This window comes from Tyto alba, unplaced genomic scaffold (genome assembly GCF_018691265.1).
Source record: "Tyto alba isolate M040663 unplaced genomic scaffold, T.alba_DEE_v4.0 Super-Scaffold_14, whole genome shotgun sequence".
In the NCBI taxonomy this organism is placed as follows: Eukaryota; Metazoa; Chordata; class Aves; order Strigiformes; family Tytonidae; genus Tyto; species Tyto alba.
In genome coordinates, this window is record NW_024881276.1 from 11,814,878 (window position 1) to 11,835,876 (window position 20,999).

A 20,999-nucleotide genomic window follows, 5' to 3' on the forward strand; every position below is an offset into this window, starting at 1 on the left:
AGTCTACACTTTGCTGTTCTTGAATTTAGCATCCTGTATCCCATGAGTTCTCTGTTACGAGTGCATGCACATTTCAGGTGCTTCCAGATCTTCCAAATCATTATTTAATCCAGCAACCAACTTTTATTTCTCCTTGTGGGATCTACTTCCAGTATATTAGCATCATTATGGTAATGAGAGCTCAGAAAGGAATTTCTGAAGGAGTCGCACCAGACCTGTGTTATGATTTGTCACTTCCCAGCTCAGTGAAATATTTCTGCATGTGGATTAAACCACACATTCTACAAATGCTTAGCTGATTGAAATGAGGCAAACTACACAGATGGTTCAACAAACTTACGTATTTTAGTATCATAAAGACAAAGTCTCAAATCTCCACTGACTTTTTTTTTTTTTTTTTAATTTTGGATCCTGTATCTGTTTTAATTTTTTTTTGTCAGATTTCCAGCTTGGTTTCAGTTTATGGTTTCATCCAGTGATACAGGGACATTGTTCCACTGGTTTTCTCCCTCCTGTCCGTTACTTGGCTGGATTTCTTCAGACCTTAACCTGGAGTTTCTTAATTAAATCTCCTCCTGGTCGGAATCACTCTGCTGTATGCAGTTTCAGGTGGTATGTCAGGCGTGGTGGGAACTGTGTCTAGCCAGGTCTAGCTCAGCTGAAGCTTTCTGTCTTCCTCAGCCTCTCTCTGCCTCCACATCTCTGTTCCAGACGGAGGATGCAATTTTCTCAAGCCTGCCCGGATTGCCACTCATAGGATCATTCTTTAACTCATTTCGCTCAAAATGAGCCTGCTTATTTTAAGCAGTGTAGGGTACGATTCCATGGCAGTTTCAGATGATCTAAATCCCGACTTGTCCCGCCCCCTCCTCCCATTCCAGCTCTGTGTTCCCGTCTCTTTTCCTGTGCTGGCACTTTGCTGCGTCTCGCACAGGGCATTGCCAGCGAGGCTGCTTTGGGCTGTACAGGTGAGGATACGATAACCGAGTGAGTTGGTTTCAGGATCGAGTACCTCCGCTGGGAATGCAGCGACAAACAGAGGGAATGCTGTCCTTTCTGTCTGTGCTATTTGTTTCAGGGACTTCAGAAGACTTGCTGTTTGCATTTTTTTTTCAGTGTTTCAGTATTTATTAATTACCCCTCTTTATGCCAACTCCATAATCTGTTCCTGTAAGAAACTATCCTGTCACCCATTGAATTAACAATATACCGAACAAGCTGTAATTATCAAATTGATAAAGATACATATGATGCTTAAAACCGTAATATAATAGCCTTTGAGTATTCCACAAACCCATGACAATGCGAATGTCATGCAGTCTAATTTTAGACATGACACAATGAGGCTTCTGTTCATTAGCCTCTGTTTATTGTCTTATAACCAGCTTTAACAAGACGGATTTTAAAGAATGAGCTCAGTATTTTGATTTCTAAGCTATGAATGATAGCCCCCTGGTTTATTATGGATGGATTTTTTTTAACTGCTGTAGTTGTAAGATCCTTGGTATTACATTTTAGATGCAAGGCAAGTCTTCAGGGGATATATCCATTGACCATAAGACATTTGGGGTCCCCAGCCAAGAGTTTGCTCTCTATGTTATTTCCAGCATGACTTGAGACACAGAAGATAACTGCTTGGAGCTGGGGAGAGAGATAGGGTGGGATGAACGAAGCTTACATCAAAGAAGATTAAATTTGCTTGTGTTTGCCTGCTATGGTTTATGTCAATTCTGGAGGTTTTTGGTTGGTTTGTCGGTTGCTAGGGGTTTTTTGCCTGTTTGTTTTTTTAATTAGACTATAGTAGGTTTTTCTGGAATATTGGGTCTTGTAGCAAAATTAATAAGGCAAACACCCTGGAATTTGGCACTTCATGCATGGCGTTAGTGCCAAATCTGAAGCCCCTAAAATAATTTTGTTGTGTTTTTACTGATAGCCAAAATGATGGTTAAATCAAAAGTCCTTTATAACATGAACTCTTTATTAATTCCCATGAAAAAATTGTTTACTAAATTTTAACAGCGTATTTTGTGTTGTTTTGGTTTTTTGTTTTTTTTCTTCAGAAAAGCAACCTAGTATTTTGTAAAGAAAAGCTTTGCTCCTGCCTCTCATTCAACCATCTCAGCACCTTCAAGAGGAGGGCAACATACTTTCAAAGTGCACACTGTATCTTTGGAGGCCTCCACTAAAGTAGGCAGTGGATGTACGAGTGAGACTCATTTTATTGTTAATTTATCTTCTTGATGCTCAATATCAGACTCCATTTTCATTGACTGAATAACTGTGGAGTCATTATGAAGGCAATAAGAACTGAGTTACTAGCCTTGGAAGTGATTACTGCTAGATTTTTGCCTCTTAAGCCTCCAAACACGATGTTGCGTTATTATATGCAATTCTCTTCCCTGATGTACTGTCTGAGCATTGGCTAAACTATCAGTGTGCCACTGTGATTCATGCAGAACACTTAATCTCAGTGGAGCCAAAGTAAGTATACATGAGACTGTAAATGACAGTTTTCATTGCTGCGTTCCTTTTTTTTCACATGGAGCGCTCTTTCTTGATGAAATACTACTTAGTGCAATCTAGTAGCCTGATTGCTAGATGCTAGCAAATCATCAGATCATGCCTGGAACCTTTACATGCCTGTCTTTTCTGTGTAGAGGTTACAGGTTTGCCTGTGGAAGACTTCTGGACGTTGAAATTCTTTTAAAAACAATTGGTTTCTAACAGTCACATATATCTTTCCCTCAGGGACACGGATGTCAGGCCCACACGTGTGATAGGTACAGCTACAAAATGAGCATCACGGATGTTCACATTTGAGGTTGAATTTTCAGAGCTGAAGGAATAGTTTGAAGCTGAAGTGTAGTCTTACAGCCTGGATATGAGAATTACAGGGCCTGAACCATGGCTTACACATGTCATTTGCTTTGGAAAATAAAAACCTGCTTTTAAAAGTATCTGAATGTGCAGAAATGAAGGGAGTGTGCTAGTTGCCAGTCAGTGAGGGCTTCCTTTTATTTACCATGTTCATTAGCCTGAGCCTGATGCAAGGCACAGCAGCTGTTTGCGTAAGACAGTTGGTAGCATTGTGTGTGTTGGGCTGGTGAGCAGCAGATTTCTCTGTTTTACTTAGGTGTTCCTCTTCTCTTTCATTTTTCAGTGTTTATATTGGAGTAGTGCTCCAGGGCCCCAGAAATGAAGAAATTAACTGCTCTGCAGACATTTATGAAGAAATTGTCACACCACCGTAGTGCTCCTTCCTGCTCCACTGCTACAAGCTGTACCACAGTGCAGCAAAGAATTTAATGGTTTCTGAAGGAAGTGTGTGAGGAAACCTGGCTCTTCAGCCTCACCAGGTAGCTGTTGGGAAGAAGGGAGAGAGGGGAGGAAAGAGAGGAGGCTGGGATTTCTGAGATTGCATCCGTACTTTAAGGAGTTGTTGAATACAGCATCTCACATGTATCTTGCTCATCCTCTGGCACTCCTGAGAAAGCAGTAGCTGCCACTGCGGTTTGTGAAGTGGCTGATGCTGCAGGCTAAGCAGTATGTACTGGCTGGATCCATCCCCTCAGATGAAGAAGAACTTGGACAGGCTTGTGCAAAGCTGCTCAATTTTGCCTAGGACGAGGAATTTTTTTTTTAACATACCAGAACACAACTCTGGATGGGATGCCTGTGAAGTCAGACACATTCAGAGTAAAATAGCTTGTAGGTCTGACCACCCTAAATCCACCGAAGTCCTCACGTAGGCATACGTGTCCCCATCCGCCCTTGCCGTGAGACGTGCCTGGGGCAGGCACACCCACTGGGGCTTTCCAGCCACTGAAATGCAGCGGCCGCCAGTTCTTTTTGTGCCCTTAATTTTGTACCTTTATGGTGACTGGGGCCCTCAGCCAGTGGGAGCTGGTGTGACCATGTGTGACCACAGGCCAGGTTCAGCTGGGGTGCAGAGGGAGCCCCGCTGATGGATGGGTTGAGCCGGTCCTCTCCGGAGCAGCGAGGCTGCAGGCGGGGACCCTCCGCTTGGGTCAGGACACTGCCAAGGTCACTCCTCAAGCTTGAGAGCCCTCGCCATGTTGGGTGAGTGATTCTGCATTTTGGGTCATCGTTCTCAAGTTTAGCGATTCTGAAGTTGGCTGTGCGGTAATAGTAGTAGTTCCATTTGGCAGACACCTGAACCTGGAGTTTACTAACATTTGTCAGGGTGCTAAGCAATTTTTATTAGACTAAATCTCATCTCGAAGACCTGCCTCATCTATTTTGAGGGCCTCTGTGACAATGCCCGACTGATGATCCTGTGAAGCCTCTTGATCCAGCTGTGTGCAGAGCCTGGTCTAACATAACTCAGCAGGTGCTGCCTTTTGCACCAAGGAGATAATCCAGTTTCCTACTTCTGACTTTTGTAGATCGGCACGATGCTTTGCAAACCAGGACAGAAGATACAAACTTACATAGCGTGTGTCTTAATTTTCAGCAGATAGAAACTTTTCATGGAAACTTGGAAACTGATCTGAATATGAAATGGTAACCCAAAACTAAAATGTTCCATCTTATAATCAGACTCCTAAATCTCCCAAGCTTCCACACTGATCCTACAGTATTACACTAAGCTTTCATTTCATATCCTTCTGGAAAACTCAGTACAACTTCCTCTGTTTTTTAAAGAAAATTTATTACAAGATCTGCTTAGTTCTTTCCACTACCATAAAGGGACGACGCAGTCAGTAAAGCCTTCATTTATTGCCATTTTCTTTTCGGCTAAGTGTTTGAAAAGGATGAAACTGGGGCAGACGAAGGCCTGTAAACCATTTACTCCCTAATTTTAAAGGCTCAAGAAGAATTTATGTGATGCGTAGGTTTTATGCTGGCTGTGTCCACATGTGAGAAAATTCTATCCATATGGATTCTCGTTCAAGCTGTCTAGACCTCCTCTGTTGCCATTACTTTGTAAAACCTCTCTTTGCAGTGTCACCTTCGTCCTAACTTAAAGCTGCTAAACAGCGATTACAGCAAACATCTTTGCCAGGGGGGTGTGTACATCAGTTGGAAGAGTGTGTACCTGCAATCTCTAGGTTTTGAAGGATTTTGAAGAACTAAAGACCATGGGAAATGAGTGTGATAAGGCTCACTGTGAGATCTTATGGAAGAGGAATGAGATTTTATAAACAAAATCTCTGTAAAGAGCTGACTGTCTCCCTTTATGTTTTCACACTCATATACTCAGAAGCACCAAAATGTGTGTGTTCAGATGGTCTGGCCAAGATCACGTGTGTGATCGTACAGAGGATAAGGGTGCTGCTTAAGTCTTCCTTGTGCCTCTGGGTTTCTTGATTGACAGCTGGTTTTGGACTTGCTTTTTATACTTTCTAGGAGGGAATGATATTTGGGATACTCTGCACCACTATTTTGTTTCACCCTTCATGAATTCATGTATGTCTTGCCTTTGGGTGTTTTATGGCTCTGGACTTGTTCTTTGTCTTGTTTGATACCTTCTCTGAACATTTTGTTCCTATCAAATATAGTTAGAAGCCTGACCCAGTAAGCAGACCCCATTTACTCTCTGACTTTAGGATTCTGCCCTGTTTCACAGAGTCATTAGTGGAACAAAGCCAAAAGGACATTCAGTTACTTGCTGAAGTCTGAAAGGCCAGTATTTCAAAACTGCAGTGTGTGCTATTAACAAGGATGAATCCTTTGGCAATGTATCCTTTCTACTGCAAAATACTTGCCATGTGGAACTTAAGACCCTTATTACAAATTCATGAATGATTTTAATGCATCCTGGCAGCTTTCATAAGCATTGCAGTCATCTGGAAGCAAAAAAGATCATTGGCTTGTGCAAAATAATACAGCTATGCTCATATTTGATCTAGCTCTCTAGTGGGAAAGGAATACTTAAACTTTTTTAAAAAAAATAATCAGGAAACATTTCTACTATATTATATCTCACCAATCTATTTAGAAGTCATGTTCAATAAGAGATAATAACTCAATGCAGAGCATCAATAGAAGAAAAAAAGATGTCCAAAAGTGCACAGTCCTTGATGTGTTGGAGGAGTTGTAAAAACATGTTGTAAAATTTAACTACCAGTCATCAGAAAATAACAATCTAATAGGAAAATCTGACTATCAAGAAGTCCTTTCATTTCTTCATAATATTTTAAACACTTTCCCCAAAATGTGAGTTTCCCTTTGAGCACTCTTAACTTAAAGGTACTGTTGCAGAGACAAAGCTGTGGGAAAGGAAATCGGATATGAGAGTGAGCAGCTTTTATTTCCCTGGGGCACTGTGGTGCAAAATGATGTCAACAGGTAACTTCTACTGTGGTAGATGTTTGAAGGAATACCCAATAGCTGATTTTTAGTACAATTTTCATAATGTTATTTTTCCTAGTAAGCAGCTGTTCTGGAAATAAAAGAGATTACAAGACAGAGAAGCAGCATGCATGGGAGAGGATGCACTGAAGTGAGTCGTGTTCCAGAGCTGCAGTGTATAATACAGTCAACTCTGATGTAAGGCCAAAACTAAAGATTCAAACTTTCAAAATTCTGTCTCGTATTTCTATAGAGCCAAACACGGCCAAGCTTTGGGTAGGGCTCCTAAATGCTATCCAATCTCTTCCTTCTGTAGGTCGAACAGGTTTGTCCCACTTGCTCAGGTTTGCAAAAGGAACTCATGTAAAGAAAGCTTATAGTTAGTCTCTTCCCAGTTTGCCATGCAGAAGTTACAGTTTTACAGCTTGCTTTGCCACTGATAAATAATATCAATAAGAAGTAATAATAATCAGAATTAGGCATCCTCCCTCTCTGTTCAGTCATGAGTAATTTGCATTGAGGGGTACCAAAGAACAGCATAATGAAATCACCCTCAGGCAGCTAATAGTCTGAAGAAATCAAGTCTGTGCATAAACGACAAAAACAAACAAAACCAAAAAAAGACACCCATGCCTGAAACAGAGCAACAAACTGGGAAATATTTAGGTTGGTTTATATTTATTTACAAATGTTGGTAGCAGATGGTTACCAACATTTCATCAGTATGGCTGTTAAAGCAACTTAAAAGCTGTAGCAAACGGCACAATTTATGTAGCAGCTCGCCTTCTTTAGCCCACTCTTACTTGTGTTACTCAGAACAGCTGCCATTGCAATTTATCACACAGCTAAATAGCTAAAAAAGGAAATACATGCAAGTGCAAAACCAGGAAAGCAGCATGACTGTCCAAAACTAGGGATTGGTGGTTTCTCCATCACAGGTGCCTGTTTTGAGTGATAGTTCTGTGCACAAACAGTCATTTTCAGAAGATTTCTTCCTCTTCTAAGCACAGAGTGAACCTTGCTTATTAAAGTTTGTAGAGGCCACAGATGCAGACACGACCTTAGCTGCTAGGTAGGCATCATTTATCTCACCGTTCTCTTTTTAAGAGAGTATATTTAGCAGATGAACTAAACTAGTCTGCTTTTTTTTCCCCTCATTGGCATTTTATTTTCATGCAACATCCAAGCTGGCTAAGACAAGTTGATGACTGACAGATGAAGGTGGCTAGTCAAATAGATGACTACGATACATATTTTTTAAAAAATACTGTCTAAAAAAAATAAATAAATACAAATGGGGGTCTCCACTGAATTTTCCAAAAAGAAGGCCTCACACCTGAGAATGTCGCATCTAGAGTTGCCATACAGGATATACAGTTTTTGTACACCTGTCACTGAAACAGTTTAATTCAACTGGGCTCCTCTCTCTTGGATACCCAATTCTCTCACAAATTCAAGAAGAAAGTTGATGGCTTCATGGGCAGCTGGATGGAGCTATGTGTGATACCGAAGTGGAGATAGAAGAAAACATCAATTATCTCACCATAAAGGGGCTGGGCAATACAATGAGCCGTGATTTAAAAATGGAAACGCAAATGCTTGCTTTGTAAATATTTATCACAAATCAGACTTTCCTGTTTGAGCAAGTGATAAGGGACAGGGTAGTCTCTTGTTAAGGAGAATATTGGTGTAGATGGTCCAGAGAAGACGCTTCCACCACCACCATTTCACTGCCTGACTTGGCCTCACAGCCTGACCGGTGTCAGAAACCTCCAGCCAGCCAGAGTTCAAAGTGTGTGGGTGTGCGCGTTTGTGCCTGAGAAGGCATTACTGACTGTACGCTTGCAAGCTGAAAGAAGTACTGACTACATTCATTTGTTCCTTGCTGGGAAAATTCTGTGTACAGTGGCGATGCGACGGCATAAAAAACAGGTGGAGTCTGAACTGGAAACGGGTGTAGTTTCTGCTGATTTAATTGATTATATTAAAAATACTAAGAGACTGAGAAAAAATTCTTTTTTCCTTTCATATCTTTCATTTATATATAGTAAATGCTGAAAACAGCTTTAATGAGAGTGAGAATCTCCTTAGTTAGGAATTGTGTGCTTTTAAAAGATTCTTTCTGTGTAACTTGACGTGTTCCACAGCAAGTTTTATTTAAGACCAGGCTGTGCATGTTTAGATCCGATGCTTGCAGGGTATGCGCCCGCTGCCCGTTCCGCTGAGGTCCTCTCTCAGAGGTGAGCAGCTCTGAGCTTACACATTAGCCAAAGTGGGAGCGTTTCCATGCCACAGCGTGATGGATGCTCCCATTGCCTCATTGTTTCTGTACCCGCTCGTGTGTAGCGGAGCACGGAGCCGGTAGCTCTCTGCGGGCTGGGACCTGCCCTTGTGCCACCGGCGGGAGCCCTGGCATGGCCGGGGGTGACAGGGCTGGGGCCGGGGGTGCAGGGCTGGGGCCAGGGGTGACAGGGCTGGGGCCGGGGGTGACAGGGCTGGGGCCGGGGGTGCAGGGCTGGGGCCAGGGGTGACAGGGCTGGGGCCGGGGGTGACAGGGCTGGGGCCGGGGGTGCAGGGCTGGGGCCAGGGGTGACAGGGCTGGGGCCGGGGGTGACAGGGCTGGGGCCGGGGGTGCAGGGCTGGGGCCGGGGGTGCAGGGCTGGGTCCAGGGGTGACAGGGCTGGGGCCGGGGGTGACAGGGCTGGGGCCGGGGGTGCAGGGCTGGGGCCGGGGGTGCAGGGCTACTGGTGCTCCGGCTTGCACGGACCCTCGCTGCAGATCCGTCCAGTCCTCGAAACAGACAGGCGCTAAGTCGGTTTTGGGCCTTAAAGCAGCTCCAGACTGAAGTCACCAGACTGAGGAGTGGATGATGGATGGGTACAGGCTAAAAACTGGCTGAGAGCCCTGAATAACTCTCCGGTTTAGACATCACCATACTGGAGGAGACTTTGGCAGCATCTACGCTTGTCTTCCACCGAGCGCTGAATCATCCTGCTCAGCTGGGGTGAGCAGCACCTGGCCAGGGAAGGGATGCCAGGGAAGGATCCGCTGTGCCAGGGGGCTGCGCCTGGCTGGGGAGAGCTCTGGGACTCGAGGAGAGTTTTGGGGCTCGGGGCGCTCCTAGTTCTGGGCGCAGGCACAGCCACCCTCCCACCCGCGCAGGCCAGACGCCTCCGGAGCCAGACAGAGCCAGTCGTGCGGGGTCTGTCTGTGGGAAAAGGCAGATTTATGTGGTTGCTCTTTTCTCCCTGTGCTGCAGAGTGGAGCCAGTGCCTCACCATCTCTCGGGAAGCAGAAGCTGTGGGCCTTGCTGGTGGTGTATGCAACCGGTGCCGTTAGACTAGTCTTAGAAGTCGCTGGTAATGACATATTTAGGTTAGAGCAGATCACATTTTCATTAGCGGTGCTGCTTCTGGAGAGGAGCGCTGAGTAGTAATCATTATTATTGCTTTAGCAGATTGTATCTGTGCACAGCTGCCACCTGCCTCTCTCAATACTGCGCCGTGGAGGCAGCCCTGGTTTTAAATCCTAGTGGGTGACCTTATTATCAGTTCCATGTTTTCAAAGCCCACAGAAGCCTGGCCCCAAATTATACAATTTAGAAATAAATGCATTGGAGGGTTCCTTTTCCTTGCTGTTTGGCTTCTGTGTCTTTAGCATCCATACAGGTCTTTTTTATTTTTCTGTCTACAGCAGGCTGATTTTAGGTGCAGGAAAAAGGGAAGGAAGGGGGGAAAAGGACATGGAAGGATGGAAGAGAGGAAGGAAAAGCTGGAAGGAGGGGAAGAAGAAGGGAGAGAAGGGAAGGGGAAATGGGAAGAACAGCAAACAAGAAGAAGAAAAGAAAAATAATTTCTACAAAACAACACCAGGAACTGTGCCTTTAAGAAGAGTAACAGGTAAAATAAGTTTCACATAAAACCAGAGACTCTGTCAAGACTTGGCTCACTGAACAAGAGTGAAAGGCAAAGTCAATGAATATATTTTATCCAGCAATAGCTTGTCAGCTCAAAATTAACCATGCCAGCACAGGCATTAACAGGCTTGTAAAGCCACCCCATTCCCTCCTCATAAATTCTCTGGCTTGAATTAGTGAACTTGAGATTTCCTGTCCCCTCAGTACTCGTGATTCTTCGTACCCTAACCCACAGAAGTCCAGGTAATGGATTACCTCGGTGCTGAATTTTATTTTATTTGCTGAAGTAAGAGGTCTGGGATTTCAGTCTTTTACATTTGAGTGCTACCTTTACTTTCTGGGCTATTGGGTATGCAAGTGCAGACGGACAGAGTAACTCAGGATCTCTGGTTTCTCTAGCTGGCTGAGGGTCACAGAGGTGATATTTCAGAAAAGGAGTCAAGACAGTGGGGGATCCAGTAATAATTGTTTGGATGATGCTACAGAAATACAAAATGATTTTGGGGAAAACACAGTGCTCTGACCTTTATCTAGAGGACCAACCTCCCTAAGACCTGTCCAGACAGCCACTTGGATTGGCATGAAATATGGCATTGATTGTTTGGAAAGTGTGACTTTGGATCCTTGTGCTGTCTAAATCCCTACATCCACCAATTTAATAGAGATATACAAGTTTACACCACTGGCAAGTTTGTCCATGACTTTAATTTATAATCCAAAGCCTTTGTCACAAAACTGCAGAAAATTGCTCCAAAATGTGATCCTTGACACCAGGAACAGTGTCATTTAAATTCAAACTGTGGATTGTCTGCTGTCAAAGGTTTGTGGTATGCATTGCTTCCGTTTTAGACGTGTGTAGAAAGAATGGATTTTGTAGTTGAAAGCCTGATAATGCTGTTATCCTTGTTCAAGTTTTTTAGCACCATCTGTTCTTCCCAAGTAGAAATTCCTGACAAATCATTTGAGCAAAAACTTACTTTATTTCTCCATGCAGCAGATGAACCATTAGAATTACGGAAATCTGGTTGGGCAAAGAAATATGTTTATAAAATGATTGGTTTAAGTCTTTGTTGTCTGAGAAAATGACTTTTTAATGTACTGACAGCTGTCTCCCTCTGGCATGTTTTCAGATTAACAGTTTATGTTGGAGCCAGATCATTTGTTTCATAACTGGCTGTAGCATAACAAAGAGCACTTTTAAATCTCCAATCAGCCCACATATCACATAAATGTTATCTGCCCCAATTGGGATATTTTTCCAATCACTGTGTTTTCTTAATCGTGCATGAAAAATACATAAATAATATGGTCACACAATAATCCTTTTTTAAGTCACATAGATAAAAAAGTGAGTCGACTGAAGCATTTGGATATTTTTATTGGGTCATTTTCATTCAGAGTCAAGGGAGCTACACAGCACATTAATGCACTTATTTATTTGCTCAAATAATTCGATAGTGCTTATTTAAATCCTACCTAGAAAACAGGCATTATTGTTTTCTGATCTCTAGAGCTCCCAAAGCCCAGTGTGCTGGGCACTGTGCAAATACAGTCTGGATGCTTACAAGCTAAATCAGGGACTCATTTAAATGTCTTCATATCTCGCTTTCAGATATGAGAGCACTGGGTTTCATGGTCCGATCCCTCCATCTGTATCCAGTGGTGTCCAGCTGGGCCCAGGCTGATTTTGTGTGGGTGAGTGCAGAAGTCTGCACACCATTTGCTGTGAGCACTCCCCTCCCTTAAGCACCACACAGGACACCCTCACCACCACTTTGGAGCAGCACCAGCACCTTGGGTTGAAAACTGCAGTCTGAACACAGAAATCAAGTCGTAGCAGGGGCAGCTGGAAGTGAAACCGAGGGAAGTTCTCTTCATTTCCATCTAAAGTGCTCTTTTGACATAATTTTATCTCCTTAATGATACGTTGTAGACATAACGCAGAAACGGCAATATCAGACTATTATCTTTATTATTGGCAGTGTGGTGCTACCTTTCCTCGTTTCATAGTGAAAAGAGAAGATTACAGGCCAATTGATCAGTAACATATTCTGTGTACTGTAATGCCAGCAATATGCATTTGATAAGGACTCCTTAACATCGTTTTGAAGAGATGTTACTGATTTTACTAATTGATTAGATCCACTCAGTGTGGAACCAAAGCAATGCTCAACCATCTCTTCAAGGCTTAAATATGTTGTTTGTTACCAAACAAGAGCATTTGTACCCTCTCCTAAATCCCATTCTTCAAATAAATTTTGCAACCAAGGTGGGAAGGATCTACTGTAAGTAGAAGATTTTCTTGCTAACCAAATAGTGAATGTTACCAGTCTCTGGAGTATTTCTGAGACACATCTGTGTCTGTGATCTATCCCAAAGCTGTATAAATTCTGAACGGAAACATTTATTTTGTGTCACAATAATGTGCTTATGGACCATGTAAAACCAGAACAAACATAAAAACCTTTGCAAGCCTCATACCACAAATGAATAGATGCATAAGGAAGGAAAAACACAAGTTCTCTGTAGAAATAAGCATCTGGAAAAAACATCTGTAAGGGAAAATGTGTCTGGAGGATGGCTATCTGAGTAGTAGTCCATTCTGGTGAGCTCTGCTGGCACAGTGGCATTCAGTGTGGGCTTTTCTCCAAGTGTCAGGGGTTTGATGTAGCACAGGATGGAGCAATAGCTCTCCTGGGTGAAAACAGTGCAGAGGAGAAAAGCTGAAATTAAGCCATGGTAGTAGAAATAAAATAGTAATAATTCTGAGTGCAAATTTCTCAATAAATTTTATCTAAAAACCCCTCTTGATTCTGTGTTTTAAATTGTGGAAGCTCTTGCAAGATGCACTCAGCTCTGAAGTGTATCCTAAAGTATATTTTTTTGCAGCTACTCAGATGGCAATGGAGTGTCAGGAATGTCACATTAGGTGTGTGCAGATATGTAGTAGCATTCATGAGCTTCCATGATGACACAGGCTTTGTTGAAGCTCTCTGACTATAACAGAACTCAAATAAGTGATTGTTCTGAATAAATTGTCTACACTATTGTTTTCCCACTACAAACAAAACAGAGCCATTTTTAAACAGGCAGGATAAAAATGACACAGAATTCAATGTGTGAAAGAAAAGGACAATTTCAATTATATTTTCCCTGATATTTTCGGAACACTTCTCATAATGGTTTTTTTTTTTTTTTTTTTTTAATTGCATGGTTCTTTTGGTTCAAGAGCAGACAAGGCTTGGGAAAGTGTTGCCTCCCACTAATAAACATGGGAGTAGCGCACAATCATTCACTTCATGTTTTGGAACAAGGAGTCTCTTACGCAGCTACAAAAGGGGCAGAGCTTGGGAAAACTTTACTGTGGCATTTCTCCAAGCCACAGCTGAAGAGAACTGTGCTTTTGTTTATTAGACCTTGGATGTTAATTGCAGCAGGATACTTGTCCAATGCATTAGTGAAAGCCTTCAGTAAGACAAAGGTGCTGCAGCAGTCAATATTCACGGTTCAGCGGATGAGCTGAAGCCTCGGTATTTTACTGGGAACCATGGTGCTGTCTTCCTGATGAGCCATTGTGGTGGGTTCATGACCTCTCAGGGTCATTACAGATCCCACGTCAAATTTTGTGAAGAGGTGCTGTCAATCCAATACAGATGATAGCAGCCTGACTCCTGAAACTCTCCCTGCAGTTTCAGCCGGATGCAGCATTTTTGCTGTCTTAGCTTGTGATTTACAGAACATTTACAAGATATTTCACTTCAGAGCAAGCAAAACAGCAGCAGCAAGCAGGGCAGCGTGCCTGAGCAAGGAGTGATGTACTATGCGCCCTTAGAGGAACAGCCTTCAGGACTGTGGTTTACAAGACACTGTCTCGTCCAAATAGACCGATTTTTTGGGGCAATTTCACGGGCCACTCCACCCGCCTTGTAACACATCTGCTTTCTGCCCGTTTGCCCCCGCTCCCCTGCTCCCAGGGCTGCCTGTAATCCCGGCTGCCCCTGGCGTGGAGAGGCATGACTCGGGCCAGGAGGGAGATTTCAGGCAGCTCCTAGCCAGTGGGCAACCAGTTCTTCCCTGCTGCCTCCCTCATCACATGGCTCCTGCTTAAACCCCAGCCAAAACCAGAGGGTGGTGCATGCGCTGATGATGATGGTGGTGATGATCCCATGAAACAGAGGGCAGCCTGGAGCCCTACTGCCTCTCCTCTCCCTCTGCTCTGGGGACACGTCCCCTGGGGCACCGGGGTCCCCGGGCCACTGCTCGGGGAGAGGAAATGTCTGAGGCTGCAGAGGATCCACGCTCATTGAGTCCTTAATTAATACAGTGCTCTGAGACTGGAGATGTACTGCTTAATAGGGTACATAAGAAACAAAAGACATTTATGTTTGAAAGCCTCCTGTTTTAAACAGCAGCGTCAGCTAAAATGTGTGTGTTTTTAAATTTAGCTTTCGTACTGTGTCAGTTCCAGAGCCAGTCACATTTTCCCCATGGATATATTACTAAAGTAATTCTCAGCTGAACCCATAGCCTTATTTTGTGTCTCATCACTCTTTGGTAACTGGAAACATACCACAGATATTAGGTGTGTACTAGAAACGAAAAATTACAGAAAACGGTTGTCTCATCCTTGAGAATGACAAAGTATTTTGCTGTCAAGAAAATCAGCCACAGATTGTTTTTCAGAGTAACTCCCAATCAAAAGGTTCTCAAATCTGTTTTAATGATCAACCTTGTCTATAAAAGTCTCAAAGTGCCTGCATTATATTAATGTTGGATTCAGACAGATTTTTTGCAGCATTTTATTTTTAATTGCAGCAATTAAAAACATTAGATCAAAATGTTTATTGGGACCCATGAGTGGAGAAAACCGCAGTTTGGGTGGGGTGAGAGGAAGAGATGCTCGCTGCTCCGTGTTTTGTTACTCCAATCCTGTGCCATGCTGGGCAGCGTTATGAGCAAATGCCCTGTCTAAAATGGTTTTGGTTTACTGAAATGCCCATCACCGTTTCATTTTCTTTTCAGAAATGTTCTTGTCCATTACTGAATGTTACTGTGAGAACGAGATGCCATCTTGTGGTCAGATTTTCATCTCGCAAACCTGAGTTTGTTCTGAGAAACTAGTTAAATTATCCTTCCAGCTTGGGGATGCAAAATAATTAAACAAGCATTTTCAGCTTTCATTATAAACCCAAGTCCTCTACTAAGACCTACGGGCTTTTACAGTAAAAACTGGAGAGTTTTGAAGTAAAATTGTCTGCCGTTAATCAAAACCTAGAAATTGGCATTTGGAGATAATAATAATTTTTTAAGTTATCAAAACGAAATGCTGATATGTGCATTTTTTTTTTCCAAAGTCAAGCAAACATATTAATTTTGCAAAGTGTAATGATTTTGTGCAGCTGCTTGGAAAAAGGTGGTGCAAGCATTATTCAAGGGAAAGCTTATGTTTTCTGTAATTTAGTGTGATATAAATAGCTGTTAGGACTACCTCATATTTTCCACATTTCCTCACTTCTCAACCCTGGGTACAAAGCTGAGCAGTAAGAATACCAAAATGCAAAATCTGCCTGGAGTATAAAGCTTTTAGACTTTGGGAGCACTTAAATGTAGATTTTTGTCCAGTTGGTTATTCAAAAATTACCCATGAAGATACAATCTATTGCTTTTGATACGCTATTCCAAATGCTCTGGTATGTTTTGTGCAATATAAAGATCCACTTTCTTATAATAGCCTCTTCAGTAAATGAAGGAAACGCCAAGGTTATGATTGCAGAAATCTTTTAGCAATAGAGGATAACTGCCATCAAAATTTGTTCACAAGGGCTGTACCACAAGCTCTGGTGCAGGGCACTTTATAGGCAGAGCAATAGAGCCCTAATTGTGTCAGAGACAACTCCAGTCTCTGGAACAGCTGAGAAATGAAAGCAATAAAATGGATATGAAGCTGCTTTACCTCCAAACTCCTTTTGGGCTATGAGTTCAGTCCAGCTTGGTTTTAAAAAACAGTATTTGCATCTGTTGGACCCGCTCTCTGGGTACGGCTGTGCCCCGTCTACGTACAGACAGTGGCTGTGTTGCGGCTGTGTGGACTCACGGACATGCTGACTGTGCCCCTGTGTCTACACTCGTAAATGAAGCAGGCCCAGAAGCTCCCCTGGGCACCAGGACCGACGGCGGTGGGACAGCCCGTGTCAGTGCCAGTTCACCATCTGGCTTGTAGATGGAGGCGGCTGCTGTAGGCAGCGATGGGCACCCCGCTGCCTCCACTGCCAGGCTGTGCCTGGAAGCTGCTCCGGGGGAGCTCTAGCTCAGCCAAAATGGGGGGGCGAGGAGCAATTGGGGGTAGACATTCATGGTCCTGTGCTCAGGAACCTGCTTGGAGTGACTAGGATGGATGAGCATTGAGTAACAGAGGTGCTATGTATGTGGCTGGGGGAGGAACGGACCAACACAGGCTGTTGTTACAGGTTATTTATTTGTTATTTGACATAATACTGTATATTGCCCAGCAAAAGAAAGGAGCTGAGAAGCTTGCAAGATGAGGGAGGGAAGGAAAGCAAAGTCTCAGTGACGAGTAATGCCTGGCCAAAGCTGCCGAGCCAGCCCAGAGCAGTGCTGTGACCAAACCCCACCTTTGGGAAGGGGAACCCACAGCCGGGTCTCGGTGGTGCCGCTGGCCCGGTCAGCGCCCAGCCTTGCACCCCAACCAAGCGGAGGGATGCAGGGAGGTCTTGCCACCTCTGTGCTGTATCTGCCTCCCTGTGGGAAGGCGGGTGACCAGGGTGAGTTAGGAGAAGAGAGGAGCGAGGAGCTCTCCCAGGCCAGCCATGTAATAGCTCCAGCTGAAGCGTGCTGCCACGTCTTAACTGGTGTCAATTTGTGGAGGAACATAACGGAGTAAAGGTGCGAGAGTAAGCAGGGGATACAGTGAACAGAGAGACATACCGCTGCCAATTGATTTTTCTTTGGCAGCAAAGAGGCTTTTATTCTCACTGCATCACAATGAGGGCTTCAAAGCCCATTTAAGTGCCTGTTTGCCTTTCCTTTTACTCTGCATTGCAGCTGGCATGCCCAAGAAAAACAGCTTGTTCTGAATGCACATTAAGGCTTGGCCAGCGCGTGTGTGAAGCAGAAGGGATACACCACCATTTCACAGCCAGCAGGCATCGGGATCGGAGAAGGCAGTGGAGGGCACGACGGCGTTTCCCTTCCTCCCGGGCACGTCCTCATCTGTGTCAGCCGAAGCGCATCCATCAGCCCTGTGGGCTTTGCTCAGGCATGCAGCACCGAAAGGGATGGAGCTGCAATGCAATGCAAACTGCCAGAGCTGGTTATTGAGATCCGAGTGACCTGTTTCTGTATGGGTACTTCTGCTTACAAAGGTAGAATTTCTCTACATCCACATATTTATTTTAAAAATTTGACCAAGGAGGCATGAAATTTTGTACTGGATGTTGGTTCTTTTCTCTCTGCCCCCATTTATTTTTTTTTTTTTTTTTATTATTAACTGCTACACTGATTAACAATTAGGAAAAAAAAAATATGAAAGAGCATTTTTTCTTTCTTCGCAGGTGATCCATTTCCCTCCTCCCTGTATCTGCCAAACCTGACAAATAGCAGATAGAGCAGCACCGCATCCTGCCTCAGGTCAGCTTGGGAGCGCACACTGTGGCAAAGTCAATACAATCAGGAACCAAAGTATCTATAAACATCAGGGGTATGTTTGGTAGATTGTGGAGGTGAAAGGAACCCCTGTGTTCACGTGCTCTGGACTTCTGCATAAAGAGGATGTAGAGCTGTTCTCTGCAACCCGGATGACAGCCAGTTTAGAAAGACATTTAATTTAATTTTAAGAGCCTGTGCATTTCCCCTGATGAATCATTCCAGCTGATAATTTCCTTACTTCAAGGAAATTGTGTCCTATTTCAAGGCAGAGTTCAGCTTCTAGCTGCTGAATCCTGGTAAGATCCTGTCTGCAGGATGGAAGAGCCAGGGATGGAGTTGCTGTGCAGCTTTCCAGAGGAGGAAGAGGGAATGTGTGTCTGTTGTTCATGTATCACTAACAAAGCAAATACACAGGCCTGGCCAGTGCCGACAGAAGATTGCAACCCTATTAAGGTCCTCCTCCTCCCTCTTTCCCATGAATTCATGCCTGTAAAAGTAACCCCCCAAACCAGTGTCCTTTTCATGTGGAAATACCCATCTAAAATAATTGTAAGACCTCTTACCCTTTCTTGAACAATTTGAGTAACTCAATCCTTCTGCATCCTAAGAATACCCTCCCCATTCTGGGTCATCTTCTGTGTCCTTCCTTTGAATTCCTCCCTTCTGATACCCTCTCTGATGACAGACTATTCTAGCAGCAGTCTTACAATCACTGCATATGGAGGCAAGATCACTTTCCAGCTCTAGCCTGATATTTCTTCATATGTATTGATTTTCCTGTGTTACAGTGATTGCTAAACCCTTTCCTGACTCATTGCTTTCTGTGAGAAGCTGACATGGGTGCATGGACATATCTCTAGCAGGGTGGGTGAAAAGTCTCTCCAAAGACAGACTTGCTTTCAGCAGGACGATTGTCCCCAGGCCAGGTCTGGAGCTCATCTCATGCTGTGACATCCCCTGTCCTCCTTTGCCTGGTCACCCAGAGCAGTCAACGCAGGTTTTGGTCCCAGGTGGTCTATCCTACAGGTTGAGCTTATCAGATGTTTCTGCTGAAGTTTACATTTCTGCTTATCTCTGAATCCTGATAATCCTTCACTATGAGCTCAAACTTACATATTTATATTAGGAAGAAATTATTTTACGATGAGGGTGGTGAGACACTGGAACAGGCTGCCCAGGGAGGCTGTGAATGCTCCATCATTGGAAGTGTTCAAGGCCAGGTTGGACGGGGCTTTGAGCAACCATCTCTAGTTGAAGATATCCCTGCCCATGGCAGGGGAGTCAGACTACATGATGTTCGAAGATCCCCTCCAACCCAAACCATTCTGTGATTCTATGACATATGAAAAAATTGCATCAGCTATACTTAGTCACCTAGGAAGATTTTAGCAGTCCAAAAATGGAGAGAAATACTTAAATCTGAGTGCCACCAGCACATAGCAGCCTGAAGAACCAGCAGCCTCTTGTACTCAGGCACCAACCACGGCTGCTACGGAGGATTCCTGTGGCAAAATAACCTGTCTGAATACAGTCACTGAGCTTTTACCAGATTCAGCCCTGCTTACAGTTTAGTTTGTAGAAACTGGTCAGGACTATTTTGCAACTCTAACAGCATGGATGATACTAACAGGATGCTGCTGCAGCATCTCGGTAACTGTCTGAAATGACACTCATGGAAAGATCAAACAGCAGACAAAGATTGATTGAAAACTCACAAGGCCATCACCATCTGCCCCTATGCTAGAACCTACTTCTTGTTCCCACTAGTTAGATTTCCTGGGTAAAAAGCCATTACAAACTAGTTTTCATATTTTTTTGCCAAATAAAATTAAGAAAGTTGTTTGGTTTGTTTGGTATTTTTTTTTTTTTTTTAGATATGTTCAATAATGTGTATCTACAATGTTTTATAACTGCCAAATGTGGGAACAGTGCTAAGAACTGGGAAAGTTCCTCTTAATTCCACTTACTTTATGTTCTGACAAAAAAAAAAATCTGTCCATTTAGAATATTAAATAGGCATCCATTTTCCTGCTTTCACCTCAGAGGTATCGAAAAATATTGCACTGTCAGTTCTACTCAGACCCAGCATGAACGCCTCGCGTCTCACCATACCTGCTCACAGCCCAAGCTAATCCTTTCATAACACTTGTCTGTTAATATTTAACAGGCTCCAACACACACAGATTCAGTGACTAAAAATGTTGCTTATAAAGTAGTCCTGTAGTCAGATTCTTTTTTAGTTTCTAACACTTAATCATTGCCTTTGTGAAATATTTTTGATTACATAGAAATTCTGACATGACCTTAATACATCTTTCATAAAGAATTACTGCAGAAGCGACAAGTTAATTTTGTAGTGCAATATATGAAGACAGCAGTGATATATTATTGACAAAATTTAGTCACAAATAGGAGATAATTTTTCTACTAATATAATTTTATCTCCTCAGTTATTATTAATTTCTTTACTTCACAGTTATTCAGATATTTTATGCATATTTAATTATTGCTCTCCCCTAACTCCTGAATAAACATAATATATCTTTATCTATAAATAAAATATTATCTATATTCAGCAATTAAAGGAAAGCAACACCATTATGATTGTAAATAATTGAACAGTAGAATTTATTTCTTACAATAAGCCATGACCTAAAACCTAGGTAAAGAAAGTCTCAGACTCCTTTTCAAAATTTAAATAGACTTAAATAGTATATTTCTGTCAAGCACATAATTTAAATGCATCATCCTTATTAATTTTTTGGTCATCCATTGTAAAAGTGGTAATCTCAGTAAATTTGCTTGGTAATGCTGTAGACACTCCCATGTAGCTGCAGTGTAGGAATTGCACAATGTCCAAAATCTGACAATGCAAGCAGAATCACTCTGCTCTTCAGTGCATTTTTGCAAAAACAAAAGGCATTTTAGTTTATCTGCTTGTCATTTATGTGTCCCATTCAGTCCTTGAATCTGTAATGGGGCCTTTCTCTTTCTCCTATCTTGGAAGTGAGTGAACTGAAGAGTGGATACCTAAATTGCCTAAAAGTAATATGACAAACAAAGAGTGCAAGAATACATTTCTCCCACCTGCTGTTAGTGGGGA

At 43.0% G+C, this 20,999-nt stretch overlaps 2 long non-coding RNA genes across 2 annotated transcripts; both read left to right on the forward strand.

Moving 5' to 3' along the window:
- Positions 1-633: 633 nt before the first annotated feature.
- LOC116965690 lies at positions 634-8,327 on the forward strand. The gene is made up of 2 exons (XR_006164969.1): positions 634-968; positions 3,161-8,327. It is a non-coding gene; the product is annotated as an uncharacterized LOC116965690 (long non-coding RNA).
- A 6,161-nt stretch (positions 8,328-14,488) lies between these two features.
- LOC116965676 lies at positions 14,489-18,024 on the forward strand. Its single transcript, XR_004409545.1, has 3 exons — positions 14,489-14,588; positions 17,294-17,613; positions 17,803-18,024. It is a non-coding gene; the product is annotated as an uncharacterized LOC116965676 (long non-coding RNA).
- The last annotated feature ends 2,975 nt before the right edge of the window (positions 18,025-20,999 follow it).